The sequence below is a fragment of the Ranitomeya imitator genome, chromosome 4, assembly GCF_032444005.1.
Source record: "Ranitomeya imitator isolate aRanImi1 chromosome 4, aRanImi1.pri, whole genome shotgun sequence".
Lineage (NCBI taxonomy): Eukaryota > Metazoa > Chordata > Amphibia > Anura > Dendrobatidae > Ranitomeya > Ranitomeya imitator.
In genome coordinates, this window is record NC_091285.1 from 657,853,521 (window position 1) to 657,868,206 (window position 14,686).

General features: G+C 43.3%; 2 non-coding genes across 2 annotated transcripts; one reads left to right on the forward strand and one right to left on the reverse strand.

Moving 5' to 3' along the window:
* Window positions 1–13,686: 13,686 nt before the first annotated feature.
* TRNAE-CUC (transfer RNA glutamic acid (anticodon CUC)) lies at window positions 13,687–13,758 on the reverse strand. The gene has a single exon. It is a non-coding gene; the product is annotated as a tRNA-Glu (tRNA).
* Window positions 13,759–14,184: 426 nt separating this feature from the next.
* Window positions 14,185–14,257, forward strand: TRNAK-CUU (transfer RNA lysine (anticodon CUU)). Its single transcript has one exon. It is a non-coding gene; the product is annotated as a tRNA-Lys (tRNA).
* The last annotated feature ends 429 nt before the right edge of the window (window positions 14,258–14,686 follow it).

Genomic DNA, 14,686 nt, shown 5'->3' on the forward strand with positions numbered 1-14,686 from the left:
TGCGGAACCGCCACGCAGACGCCGCAGGACAGAAGATGAGGCTAGGCCCACCATTGCTGAAGACGAACCAGCACACCCCACTGCGGATCCCATATGGACCAGGCCCCCCGAAAATTACGAGCCACTGATTCCTGATTTTGTGGCAGAATCAGGAATCAAGTTTGACACCACCGGCCTCACAGAACTAGACTTTTTCAAAGTCTTTTTCTCTGAGGCTTTCGTCAACCTCATGGTAGAGCAAACTAATCTGTATGCTCGGCAATTTTTGGACCAAAACTCGGGTTCATCATATTCTAACTGGTCTCCTGTAGACGCAGTTGAAATGATGCAGTTTTGGGGCCTGGTCCTCCATATGGGGATTCTGAAAAAGCCTGAACTTCGGCAATATTAGAGTGTAGATATTTTATATAACACTCCAGTATTCAGAATGGTCATGACCCGGACGCGTTTTGAGGCCATCCATAAATTCCTGCATTATTCCGATAATGCACGGTGTCCCGCACGAGATGACCCCAACTTTGACCGTCTGTTCAAAGTTCGGCCGGTCATCGAACACTTCAACAAAAAGTTTGCAGAAGTGTACGTGCCTCAAAGGGACATCTGCGTGGATGAGCCCTTAATTCATTTCAAGGGGCGGCTCGGATTCCGTCAATACCTGCCCAGCAAGAGGGCCAGGTACGGAATCAAACCTCAGGGTACACCCACAGCTTTAGAGTCTACGAGGGGAAGGACAGCAGGATTGAACCGCCTGAGTGTCCCCCTGTCCTGGGAGTGAGTGGGAAAATAGTGTGGGATTTGGTGCACCCACTGCTGGATAAAGGTTATCACCTCTATACCGATAACTTTTATTCCAGCATCCCACTCTACAAATCTCTCTTTGCGCGAGGTACCGCAGCCTGCGGTACTGTCCGCAAAAATCAGAGAGGCCTCCCAAAGACGCTACTTGGGCAGATTCTCAGAAAAGGTGAGAGCAAAGCCCAATGTAGCGACCACCTGCTGGTTGTCAAGTACAAGGACAAAAGGGATGTCCTTCTGTTGACCACCATACACGGTGATGGCAGCGCCCTCAGCACTGTTCGGGGTACCTCTGCACAGGTCTTCAAACCGGACTGTGTACTTGGGTACAACAAAAACATGGGGGGCGTTGATCTCTCCGATCAACTCCTCCAACCGTACAGTCCTTTGAGAAAGGCCAGGGTGTGGTACAAAAAGCTGTCCGTGCACATCGTACAAATGGCAATGCTCAACGCTTTCCTGCTGTCACGATGTGCACGCAACACCGATACGTCGTACCTTCATTTCCAAGAGGTAGTGGTTAAGGCCCTGATGTTTGGCACGAGGGAAGGAGCGGGCCCCAGTACTTCTGGAACTGAAGGTGCACGTATCGTACCAGGCCAGCATTTTCCTGGGGTGGTCCCGCCAACTGAAAAAAAAGGTAAGCCGCAAAAAAGGTGCCGAGTGTGCTACAAAAGAGGAATTCGAAGGGACACCACCTATCAATGCGAGACCTGCCCCGACAAACCTGGCCTGTGTATGAAGGATTGCTTTAAATTGTACCACACCTCCATGCACTACTAATTTACTTTCCAGGAAATAGAATAATTCCAAAGTTGGCACATCTACGTAGGTTCTCTGGGGGTCTACTTTCCAAAATGTTGTCACTTGTGGGTTTTTTTCCTGTTTAGGCACATCAGGGGCTCTGCAAACGGAACATGACGCCCGCAGACGATTCCATCAAAGTCTGCATTCAAAAACGTCAGTACTTCCCTTTCGAGCCCCAACGTGTGCCCAAACAGTTTTTTCCCACATGTGGGGTACCAGCGTACTCAGGGCAAATTGGACAACAACTTTTGTGGTCCAATTTCTCCTGTTACCCTTGGGAAATTAAAAAATTGGGGACTAAAAGATCATTTTTGTGGGCAAAAAATAGGATTTTTTATTTTCACACCCGGGCGGTATAAACTTTAGTGAAACACTTGGGGGTTCAAAGTTGTCACCACACATCTAGACAAGTTCCTTAGGGGGTCTAGTTTCCAAATTGGGGTCACTTGTGGGGGGTTTCCACTGTTTAGGCACATCAGGGGCTCCTCAAACGGAACGTGACGGCCGCAGACGATTCCATCAAAGCCTGCATTCCAAAACGTCACTACGTCCCTTCCGAGCCCTGACGTGTGCCCAAACAGTAGTTTTCTCCCACATATGGGGTACCAGCCTACTCAGGACAAATTGGACAACAACTTTTGTGGTCCAATTTCTCCTGTTACCCTTGGGAAATTAAAAAATTGGGGACTAAAAGATCATTTTTGTGGGCAAAAAATAGGATTTTTTATTTTCACGCCCGGGCGTTATAAACATTAGTGAAACACTTGGGGGTTCAAAGTTGTCACCACACATCTAGACAAGTTCCTTAGGGGGTCTAGTTTCCAAATTGGGGTCACTTGTGGGGGGTTTCCACTGTTTAGGCACATCAGGGGCTCCTCAAACGGAACGTGACGGCCGAAGACGATTCCATCAAAGCCTGCATTCCAAAACGTCACTACTTCCCTTCCGAGCCCTGACGTGTACCCAAACAGTAGTTTTCTCCCATATATGGGGTACCAGCCTACTCAGGACAAATTGGACAACAACTTTTGTGGTCCAATTTCTCCTGTTACCCTTGGGAAATTAAAAAATTGGGGACTAAAAGATCATTTTTGTGGGCAAAAAATAGGATTTTTTATTTTCACGCCCGGGCGGTATAAACTTCTGTGAAGCACTTGGGGGATAAAAGTGCTCACCACACATCTAGATAAGTTCCTTAGGGGGTCTAGTTTCCAAAATGGGGTCACTTGTGGGGGGTTTCCACTGTTTAGGCACATCAGGGGCTCACCAAACACGACATGGCGTCCGATCTCAATTCCAGCTAATTTTAGCTTGAAAAAGTCTTATGGCGCTCCTTCCCTTCTGAGCCCTGCCATGCGCCCAAACAGTGGTTCCCCCCCACATATGGGGTATTGTCTTACTCAGGACAAATTGGACTACAACTTTTATGGTCCAATTTCTTCAGTTACCCTTGCGAAAATAAAAAATTGGGGACTAAACGATCATGTTTGTGGAAAAAATACGTTTTTTTATTTTTACGCACGGGCGGTATAAACTTCTGTGAAGCACTTGGGGGATAAAAGTGCTCACCACACCTCTAGATAAGTTCCTTAGGGGGTCTAGTTTCCAAAATGGGGTCACTTGTGGGGGGTTTCCACTGTTTAGGCACATCAGGGGCTCACCAAACACGACGTGGCGTCCGATCTCAATTCCAGCTAATTTTAGCTTGAAAAAGTCTTATGGCGCTCCTTCCCTTCTGAGCCCTGCCATGCGCCCAAACAGTGGTCCCCCCCCCACATATGGGGTATTGTCTTACTCAGGACAAATTGGACTACAACTTTTATGGTCCAATTTCTTCAGTTACCCTTGCGAAAATAAAATATTGGGGACTAAACGATCATGTTTGTGGAAAAAATACGTTTTTTTTATTTTTACGCACGGGCGGTATAAACTTTCGTGAAGCACTTGGGGGATAAAAGTGCTCACCACACATCTAGATAAGTTCCTTAGGGGGTCTAGTTTCCAAAATGGGGTCACTTGTGGGGGGTTTCCACTGTTTAGGCACATCAGGGGCTCACCAAACGCGACGTGGCGTCCGATCTCAATTCCAGCTAATTTTAGCTTGAAAAAGTCTTATGGCGCTCCTTCCCTTCTGAGCCCTGCCATGCGCCCAAACAGTGGTTTCCCCCCCACATATGGGGTATTGTCTTACTCAGGACAAATTGGACTACAACTTTTATGGTCCAATTTCTTCAGTTACCCTTGCGAAAATAAGAAATTGGGGACTAAACGATCATGTTTGTGGAAAAAATACGTTTTTTTATTTTTACGCACGGTCGGTATAAACTTCTGTGAAGCACTTGGGGGATAAAAGTGCTCACCACACATCTAGATAAGTTCCTTAGGGGGTCTAGTTTCCAAAATGGGGTCACTTGTGGGGGGTTTCCACTGTTTAGGCACATCAGGGGCTCACCAAATGCGACGTGGCGTCCGATCTCAATTCCAGCTAATTTTAGCTTGAAAAAGTCTTATGGCGCTCCTTCCCTTCTGAGCCCTGCCATGCGCCCAAACAGTGGTTCCCCCCCACATATGGAGTATTGTCTTACTCAGGACAAATTGGACTACAACTTTTATGGTCCAATTTCTTCAGTTACCCTTGTGAAAATAAAAAATTGGGGACTAAACGATCATGTTTGTGGAAAAAATACGTTTTTTTATTTTTACGCACGGGCGGTATAAACGTCTGTGAAGCACTTGGGGGATAAAAGTGCTCACCACACATCTAGATAAGTTCCTTAGGGGGTCTAGTTTCCAAAATGGGGTCACTTGTGGGGGGTTTCCACTGTTTAGGCACATCAGGGGCTCACCAAACGCGACGTGGCGTCCGATCTCAATTCCAGCTAATTTTAGCTTGAAAAAGTCTTATGGCGCTCCTTCCCTTCTGAGCCCTGCCATGCGCCCAAACAGTGGTTCCCCCCCCACATATGGGGTATTGTCTTACCCAGGACAAATTGGACTACAACTTTTATGGTTTAATTTCTTCAGTTACCCTTGCGAAAATAAAAAATTGGGGACTAAACGATCATGTTTGTGGAAAAAATACGTTTTTTTATTTTTACGCACGGGCGGTATAAACTTCTGTGAAGCACTTGGGGGATAAAAGTGCTCACCACACATCTAGATAAGTTCCTTAGGGGGTCTAGTTTCCAAAATGGGGTCACTTATGGGGGGTTTCTACTGTTTAGGCACATCAGGGGCTCACCAAACGCGACATGGAGTCCGATCTCAATTCCAGCTAATTTTAGCTCGAAAAAGTCAAATGGCGCTCCTTCCCTTCTGAGCCCTGCCATGCGCCCAAACAGTGGTTCCCCCCACATATGGGGTATCAGCGTACTCAGGACAAATTGGACAACAACTTTTGCAGTCCAATTTCTCCTGTTACCTTTGGGAAAATAAAAAAATTGTTGCTAAAAGATCGTTTTCATGACTAAAAAGTTACATTTTCATTTTTTCTTTCAACATTGCTTTAGCTCTCATGAAGCACCAGAAGGGTTAATAAACTTCTTGAATGTGGTTTTGATCAGCTTGAGGGGTGCAGTTTTTAGAATGGTGTCACTTTTGGGTATTTTTTGCTATATAGACCCCTAAATGTGACTTCAAATGTGAGGTGGTCCCTAAAAAAATGGTTTTGTAAATTTTGTTGTAAAAATGAGAAATTGCTGGTCAACTTTTAACCCTTATAACTCCCTAACAAAAAGAAAATTTGTTTCCAAAATTGTGCTGATGTAAAGTAGACATGTGGGAAATGTTAATTATTAAGTTTTTTGCGTGACATATCTCTGTGATTTAAGGGCATAAAAATTCAAAGCTGGAAAATTGCGAAATTTTCTAAATTTTCGCCAAATTTCCATTTTTTTCACAAATAAACGCAGGTAATATCAAAGAAATTTTAGCACTATCATGAAGTACAATATGTCACGAGAAAACAATGTCAGAATCGCCAAGATCCGTTGAAGCGTTCCAGAGTTATAACCTCATAAAGGGACAGTGGTCAGAATTGTAAAAATTGGCCCGGTCATTAACGTGCAAACCACCCCCGGGGCTTAAGGGGTTAAAGGCGGGGTCACACTTGCGAGTGTGATGCGAGAAACTTGCGCATCAATACCCGGCACTGCCGCCAGCACTCATACCGGAGTGTGAGGCTTCATGTATTTCTATGCAGCTGAACGCTCCGGTCCCGAGTGCCGGCGGCAGTGCCGGGTATTGATGTGAGAGACTCGCGCGAGTTTCTCACATCACACTCGCAAGTGTGACCTCGGCCTAATAGAACGTAAAGGATGCTGCTTTTTTTGCTCTTGGAAAGTACACAGCGTCATAAACTGGCTGTAGGACAACGATAATGCTCATATGTGCCCTCGTCTCCCACCTATACTACTGAAACATCCTTCTCAGAGGCCTCCTATCAGGTCAACTACCCCTCCCTTCATCCTTCCTTTCTCAGTCCTTTCCATAGTTAACCACTGTGTGTAGAATTCAACTGAAGGTGTTAAGAATGAGGTACAAGGCCGTCCCTCCTAACCTTCTACTACCTCCTGTTGCTCTCCTTCTTTCTACTCACACAACTGTCTCCAGTGTTTCCCCCATGCAGCCCCCCCCCTCTGATCAGACCCCATCACCTCCCCACTAGTGTTGAGCATTCCGATACTGCAAATATCAGATATCAGACGATATTCGCTGTATCGGATTTCCGATACTGAGTTCTGATATTTTTACGATATCGAATACCGGAATCTGAAGTTCCTATAGTGCAATGATGCACTATAATGGAGTGTGGGCGGTGCGTGGGCGGAGACTGCGTGTCTGTGTGTGCGGGCGGTCTGTGCGGGCCTGCCAGGGGTCTGTACGGGCCTGCCAGGGGTCTGTGTGGCCTGCCGGGGGTCTGTGCGGCCTGCCGGGGGTCTGTACGGGCCTCTCGGGGGTCGTTGTGTTTGTATGCAGGCATCGTCCGATGTAACTACAAGTCTGATCGGGCGATGCCTGCTACAATGGCAGTGATTGACACATTAGCCAATGATGGGACAGTAGTAGTTCCATCATCATCATGTGTTGAATATAAAAAAAAAACCATAAATACTACATAAATACTACATACATACATACAACATACATACTACAATCATACATACTACATACATACATACTACATACAACATACATACATACAACATACACACATACTACATGCATATTACATACATATGTAGATACAACATACTGCATACATACAACATACTACATACATGCAACATGCATACTACATACATACATACTACATACACACTACATACATACTACATACATACATACTACATACATGCTACATACTGTAAGACTCATGTTGGTGTGGTAGTTGGGGGCAGGTATATCTCGCCCAGGTATTTGTCCTATGTGAATTAGGCCACTCAGTATCTTCAGGATGCTTATGGGTTAACAAGTGCAGGAATAAAGGATGACCAGCTGGGGGTTTCCAGCGTCAGCCTGGGGCACACAGATTGCCTGTCTGTGTGAGACAAACGTGAGTGAGAGCTGTGCTCAAGAATTGTGTGATGTTAGCTGGGTGGGAGAAGCCCCCCAGTTGTTGAGATAGCAACGTGTTGGTTTAGTTAGCGCCGGACAGGCTAGGATTTATTTTTATGTTTCGTTTTATCTATGTTGCTTTCACGTTAATAAATCTGACCTGAGGTCAGCCTGCTCAGAAAACCTGCTGTACGCCTCAGATTCAATGCACAAACCACGTGTCCTTTGACCCCAGCAAAGGCGATCCCGGAGTGTTGTGTCACAATACATACATACTACATACATACTACATACATACATACATACTACATACAACATACATACATACTACATGCATATTACATACATAATATGTACATACAACATACTGCATACATACAACATACTACATACATGCAACATACATACTACATGCATACATACTACATACATACATACTACATACATACTACATACATACATAATACATACTACATACATACATACAACATACATACTACATACATACTACATACATACTACATACATACTATATACATACATACAACATACATACTACATACATACAACATACTGTATACATACATACATACATACAACATACATAGGTACTACATACATTATACAATTGTCCCCCCATTATGTGCCTTCACAGTAATACCGACCCCACTATGGAATATGGTGGGATATTTAATCTTCGGCTCCTTCATGGAGCGCTTACTGTTGCCTGCCTCTAATCTCATCACGCTGCCGCACATTGGAGCGGTGGCTGATGGGCGCTCCTCTGCCTCAGTCCTTGCACTCAAGTGCTCATATGTATCCAAGTCTGAGAGATGCCAATCATTTGACTATAGGACGTAGGGAGCTGTGTCTCCCGGATATTTCTCTGCAGACTGGAAAAAATCCTTTGGCAGCACACATGTTGTGCAGGCCCGATTAATACTATATACTGCAATGCTATAGTACTGGAGTATGTAATATAAGCAATCCCTAAGTAGACCAAAAAATAATAGTACAATTTTTGTTACAAAATTACTTTAAATAAATTTTAAAAAAAATCTCCCGCCCGAACAGGGACTTGAACCCTGGACCCTCAGATTAAAAGTCTGATGCTCTACCGACTGAGCTATCCGGGCTTCTGTGGACTGCTGGTTATGACACTATTGTGAGGCTACAGAAACACAGTCACAGGTTCCGCCTGAGTACTGTTGGGGAAAGTCTCACATTCACATGAAAAAAATCAGTGTGCACTAGTCTCCCATATTTTGGATGAGGCTTGACTATGCAAGTTTATCCGTGCGCAAAAAAGTCAGATTCTGTACTGATCGGCAGTGTAACATCTGATTTTTACTGATACATTGCCATTATTGACATCAGTAACTATTTCTGGTCCTGTAAATTTTAACAACTTTCGATGTAGAAAAACGGATGGCAATACAGAGGAGTAATCTTTTTTTTTTTCTGGATGAAAATTGAAAAAAAATTGCACATGCTTGTCTAAGCTTTATGGTACAATTTAAAGTGTTTGCATGTATCCACAACAGATTTTTGATGCCACATGAGCGCTGCAGGCAATCAGTGCCCTCAGATATGCTGCTTCACTCACACTTCAGTAGGACGTCCGAGTATTGTCCGAGGGAAGTGTGAGTGCTGGAGCCCATCAGCAGCCGGTATAACTAAGTCAGGCGAACATCGAGAGACTGGACACGGACATGGTGCAGGAAGCGAGCGTAAGGTTGTTTTATTATTAATGTAAAGAATAGCACAGAAGAAAAAAACTAAAAATTGTTTTAGAACTTCAATGTTTTTGTTTTTAAAGGGAATCTGATAATGCTGAAGTTGGTTTCTTATTGATCGAGTTTCTTATATGAGGCTGAAGTTGGTTTCTTATTCGTCCAGTTTCTTATTTGGGGCTGAAGTTGGTTTCTTATTCATCCAGTTTCTTATTTGGGGCTGAAGTTGGTTTCTCATTCGTCCAGTTTCTCATTTGGGGCTGAAGTTGGTTTCTTATTCATCCAGTTACTTATTTGGGGCTGAAGTTGGTTTCTTATTCGTCCAGTTTCTTATTTGAGGCTGAAGTTGGTTTCTTATTCGTCCAGTTTCTTATTCAGGCTGAAGTTGGTTTCTTATTCGTCCTGTTTCTTATTCGGGGCTGAAGTTGGTTTCTTATTCGTCCAGTTTCTTATTCGGGGCTGGAGTTGGTTTCTTATTCATCCAGTTTCTTATTTGGGCTGAAGTTGGTTTCTTATTCGTCCAGTTTCTTATTCGAAGCTGAAGTTGGTTTTTTATTCGTCCAGTTTCTTATTAGGGGCTGAAGTTGGTTTCTTATTCGTCCAGTTTCTTATTCGGGGCTGAAGTGTTTTTTCTTATTCATCCAGTTTCTTATTTGGGGCTGAAGTTGGTTTCTTATTTGTCCAGTTTCTTATTCGAGGCTGAAGTTGGTTTCTTATTCATCCAGTTTCTTATTCAGGCTGAAGTTGGTTTCTTATTCATCCAGTTTCTTATTCAGGGCTGCAGTTGGTTTCTTATTCGTCCAGTTTCTTATTCAGGCTGAAGTTGGTTTCTTATTCGTCCAGTTTCTTATTCGGGGCTGAAGTTGGTTTCTTATTCGTCCAGTTTCTTATTTGGGCTGAAGTTGGTTTCTTATTCGTCCAGTTTCTTATTCGAAGCTGAAGTTGGTTTCTTATTCGTCCAGTTTCTTATTCGAAGCTGAAGTTGGTTTCTTATTCGTCCAGTTTCTTATTAGGGGCTGAAGTTGGTTTCTTATTCATCCAGTTTCTTATTTGGGGCTGAAGTTGGTTTCTTATTCGTCCAGTTTCTTATTCGAGGCTGAAGTTGGTTTCTTATTCATCCAGTTTCTTATTCAGGCTGAAGTTGGTTTGTTATTCATCCAGTTTCTTATTCAGGGCTGCAGTTGGTTTCTTATTCGTCCAGTTTCGTATTTGTGGCTGAAGTTGGTTTCTTATTCGTCCAGTTTCTTATTCAGGGCTGAAGTGTTTTTCTTATTCATCCAGTTTCTTATTTGGGGCTGAAGTTGGTTTCTTATTCGTCCAGTTTCTTATTCGAGGCTGAAGTTGGTTTCTTATTCGTCCAGTTTCTTATTCGAGGCTGAAGTTGGTTTCTTATTCGTCCAGTTTCTTATTCGGGCTGAAGTTGGTTTATTATTTATCCAGTTTCTTATTCGGGGCTGAAGTGTTTTTCTTATTCATCCAGTTTCTTATTTGGGGCTGAAGTTGGTTTCTTATTCGTCCAGTTTCTTACTCGAGGCTGAAGTTGGTTTCTTATTCGAGGCTGAAGTTGGTTTCTTATTCATCCAGTTTCTTATTCGAGGCTGAAGTTGGTTTCTTATTTTTCCAGTTTCTTATTCGAGGCTGAAGTTGGTTTCTTATTCGTCCAGTTTCTTATTTGAGGCTGAAGTTGGTTTCTTATTCGTCCAGTTTCTTATTCGGGGTTGAAGTGTTTTTCTTATTCATCCAGTTTCTTATTTGAGGCTGAAGTTGGTTTCTTGTTCATCCAGTTTCTTATTTGGGGCTGAAGTTGATTTCTTATTCATCCAGTTTCTTATTCGAGGCTGAAGTTGGTTTCTTATTTTTCCAGTTTCTTATTCGAAGCTGAAGTTCGTTTCCTATTCATCCAGTTTCTTATTCGGGGCTGAAGTTGATTTCTTATTAATAATATTTTTCATTTTTGTTGTTAAACCTGTAAAAAAAAACAGAAAAACAAATTGCCGAGTAAGAAACCAACGTCAAAAATGACCCAAATTCATTTAACCCCTTAAAAACACCAGTTACTTGTTCAAATTTGGGAGATTAAGGGTACCGTCACACTATACGATTTACCTACGATCATGACCAGCGATATGACCTGGCCGTGATCGTAGGTAAATCGTAGTGTGGTCGCTGGGGAGCTGTCACACAGACAGCTCTCCAGCGACCAACGATGCCGAGGTCCCTGAGTAACCAGGGTAAACATCGGGTAACTAAGCGCAGGACCGCGCTTAGTAACCCGATGTTTACCCTGGTTACAAGCGTAAAACTAAAAAAAAACAAACAGCACATACTTACATTCCGGTGTCCGTCAGGTCCCTTGCAGTCTCTGCTTCCCGCACTGTGACTGCCGGCCGTAAAGTGAAAGTGAAAGCACAGCCGCTGTGCTCTGCTTTCACTTTACGGCCGGCAGTCACAGTGCTGGAAGCAGACGGCAAGGGACCTGACGGACACCAGAATGTAAGTATGTGCTGTTTTTTTTTTTTTAGTTTTACGCTTGTAACCAGGGTAAACATCGGGTTACTAAGCGCGGTCCTGCGCTTAGTTACCCGATGTTTACCCTGGTTACAAGCGAACGCATCGCTGGATCGCATCGCTAGATCGCTAGATCGGTGTCACACACACCGATCTAGCGATGACAGCGGGAGATCCAGCGATGAAAGAAAGTTCCATACGATCTGCTACGACGTACGATTCTCAGCAGGATCCCTGATCGCTGCTGCGTGTCAGACACAGCGATATCGTAACGATATCGCTGGAACGTCACAAATCGTACCGTCATAGCGATCGAAATGGTATAGTGTGACGGTACCATTAGCTATTTGCCCACATTATTGCCAGTTCTGATACCCTGAACCGGTTTGAGCCAGGCGGGAATGATCTGATCTTGTTGTGGGACTTCACTCTCTATGTGATAGTGGTGAGATATCAGTGGCCTTAAGTCATTTAACCCCTTAAAAACACTTGTTATTTAAATCTGGGAAAATGTGCTATATGCCCACTTTGATGCCAGTTCTCATGCCCGGAACCCATTTGGGCCAGCCCGGAGTGACCGGAATTTAATGCGCGGCATCACTATGTTACGATGTGAGATCAGTGGCCCAGAGTCATTTAACCCTTTCAATAACACCCTTCAGTGCCCACTTTGATGGACATTTTTGTGCCAGTTTTATAAAAAAAATGTAACTGCTTTTAAGTGTATTTTCATCAGGACACCTAGAGCAGCTCCATACGCCCTGCATGCCCATACAGTAGTGTAGTTGATCCTAAAAGGGCGTTATAATTATCTGCACAAAATATTACAGTACTTTGTAGGAGCTGATGGTCACGAGTTGTGAGGGCAAGTTCACACACACGTATAAAAAAAAATGTTAGTTTCATCCAGAAAAATGGGATGATTTTTTCTTCTCACTTGTCCGTGAACTGTCTGTATATAGTCATGTTTTTTACAGCAGCAGCTATTAATAATTTACGGTACTATTTACACAGTCCCTATGTTACAGAAGTGCGATGCATCTAATTTTATTTTTGCGCACTCATAGACTTGAATTGTCCAGTCTTATTTGATTTAACAAAGACACTAGAACTTCCTGCACTTTATTTCATACCAGATCCGGTCAGTGAAATAAAATCGCTAATCTGCACTGTCCCATTGAATATGATTAGTCCGAGTGCTGTCCGTTTTTGTCTGAGTATGAACGAGTCTTTACCATCAGTCGATGTGAGCTTTGCTCTGCCGCTCCTTGGTTTTCTTTGAGAAGTTAATTCTGGTCTGCGCAGTAAACACTGGAGCGATCTGCCCGGTCACACAACTAGCAGAAGACGACTGGAGCGACACCGAGAGCAGATGGAGACCGGTAAGTGTTTTACTACAGATAGGAAACGTACGTTAGTGACACCACTTGGGCACAAAATTTAAAAACCTACCCAAACGGTAAGTTACCAGAACATGAAACTACCATAGGAGATTGATACGCTATTTTGGCCAAGAAGCCCGACTAGCTCAGTTAGTAGAGCATGAGACTCTACTCCACGTTGTTTTGACAATTTCTTGAAAACCTTCATTTCCTCCACTGCGGGCTCCCAGATCATTTCCTATAGATTCTAATGATGTACAATAACATGTGCTATAGATTTTAGAAATTCGAGTGTAAGGCTTTGTGTCCATGATGATTTTTTAGTGAATTTCTGATGCTGGGTGTTTTTGCTGCATGATCCAAAGCTCAGTGTCTTACAGTTCCAGCAAAGTGGATGGGATTTAGAGTATGTTCACACTTGGTGTTTTTGCTGCTTTTTTTAATGCACATTTTCTGCTGTGTTTTACAGTGCCAACAAAGTTAATGAGATTCTTTGTTTTTTTTTGTCGTCCGTATTTAGTGCTGTGCTTAGTTTTTGCAGAATACAGCATGCCACGTCACTTGTTTCAGCATTTTTCACCCATTGAAAGTAAATCACCTAGAGAAACAAAACTAAAAAAATAGTATCAATAACCTTAAATTATTCATTAGTGATGAGTGAACGTGCTCCGATATTATGAATGTGCTTGTATAGATAGATAGATATTTGTATGTATATATAATCCTGCATGATTAGTGCTTGTTAGACTCAGCACATGAGGGGATTGCGTAACAAACAGGCAAAACTCCCGTGCGTGTTGAGACTGTCCAACAACCACCAATCATGCAGCCGCAGAGACTCGAACATAATATTCAGATTTAAACTTTGTTATGGATTATTACAGGGGGGGAAAAAAAAAACAAGTTTCCCTGACCGGGAATCGAACCCGGGCCGCGGCGGTGAGAGCGCCGAATCCTAACCACTAGACCACCAGGGAAGTTGGAGCTTATGTTATGTATTTGTGTTATTACTCTTCTAGTGACAACACAAAAAACAGCAGAGGTATAATTATTCACACAGATATGATGGTACACAAACTTTTTCATACTGTAGGCATCTGCTGTGATGTTCTACCGACTGAGCTGTCCGGGCTCTTTACGCCATTGTTTTCTGGTACATTGTTACCATCTGTTATTGTCAACAGAAATGTTCTCTGGCTGCAGATTGTTGAAAAAACAAATAATTCTTGCAGAAGAACACTGGAGCGACACCGAGAACAGAAGTAGATGGAGACCGGTAAGTGTTTTACTATACATAGGAAACGTACGTTAGTGACACCACTCGGGGCAGGAAATACAAAAAATAGTTTCTCAGAACTCAAACACTTTTCCCCAGGACATTGACCTGCTGTATTTCCCATGCAGCCCGGCTAGCTCAGTCGGTAGAGCATGAGACTCTTAATCTCAGGGTCGTGGGTTCGAGCCCCACGTTGGGTAAGATGTTTTGACAATTTCTTGAAAACCTTCATCCCCTGCACTCCAGAGTACTGATCCTCTGACATTGAATCACTCGCTTCACTTTTCTCATTCCAGAAACATCCACACTTGTGTATAATACAGAAGATTGATCTAGTGACTTGCAGTTATAAATAATATTTTTGATTCATTTATCAAAAATGTCCCAGATCATTTCCTGATCATTGAACAAATTACAATGTAAGGCCGGCGTCACATTCGGCGTAAGACAATACGGTCCGTAATTTACGGCCGTAATACGCAGAAAAGTCCCCAAAATAGTGGTCCGTATCTCCTCCGTAGGCAGGGTGTGTCAGCGTCAGGGCCGGACTGGGACTAAAATTCAGCGCTGGCATTTGAAGTCACACAAGCCCACTTGTCGCATGGTGACTGTATAATATCTTTGTACAC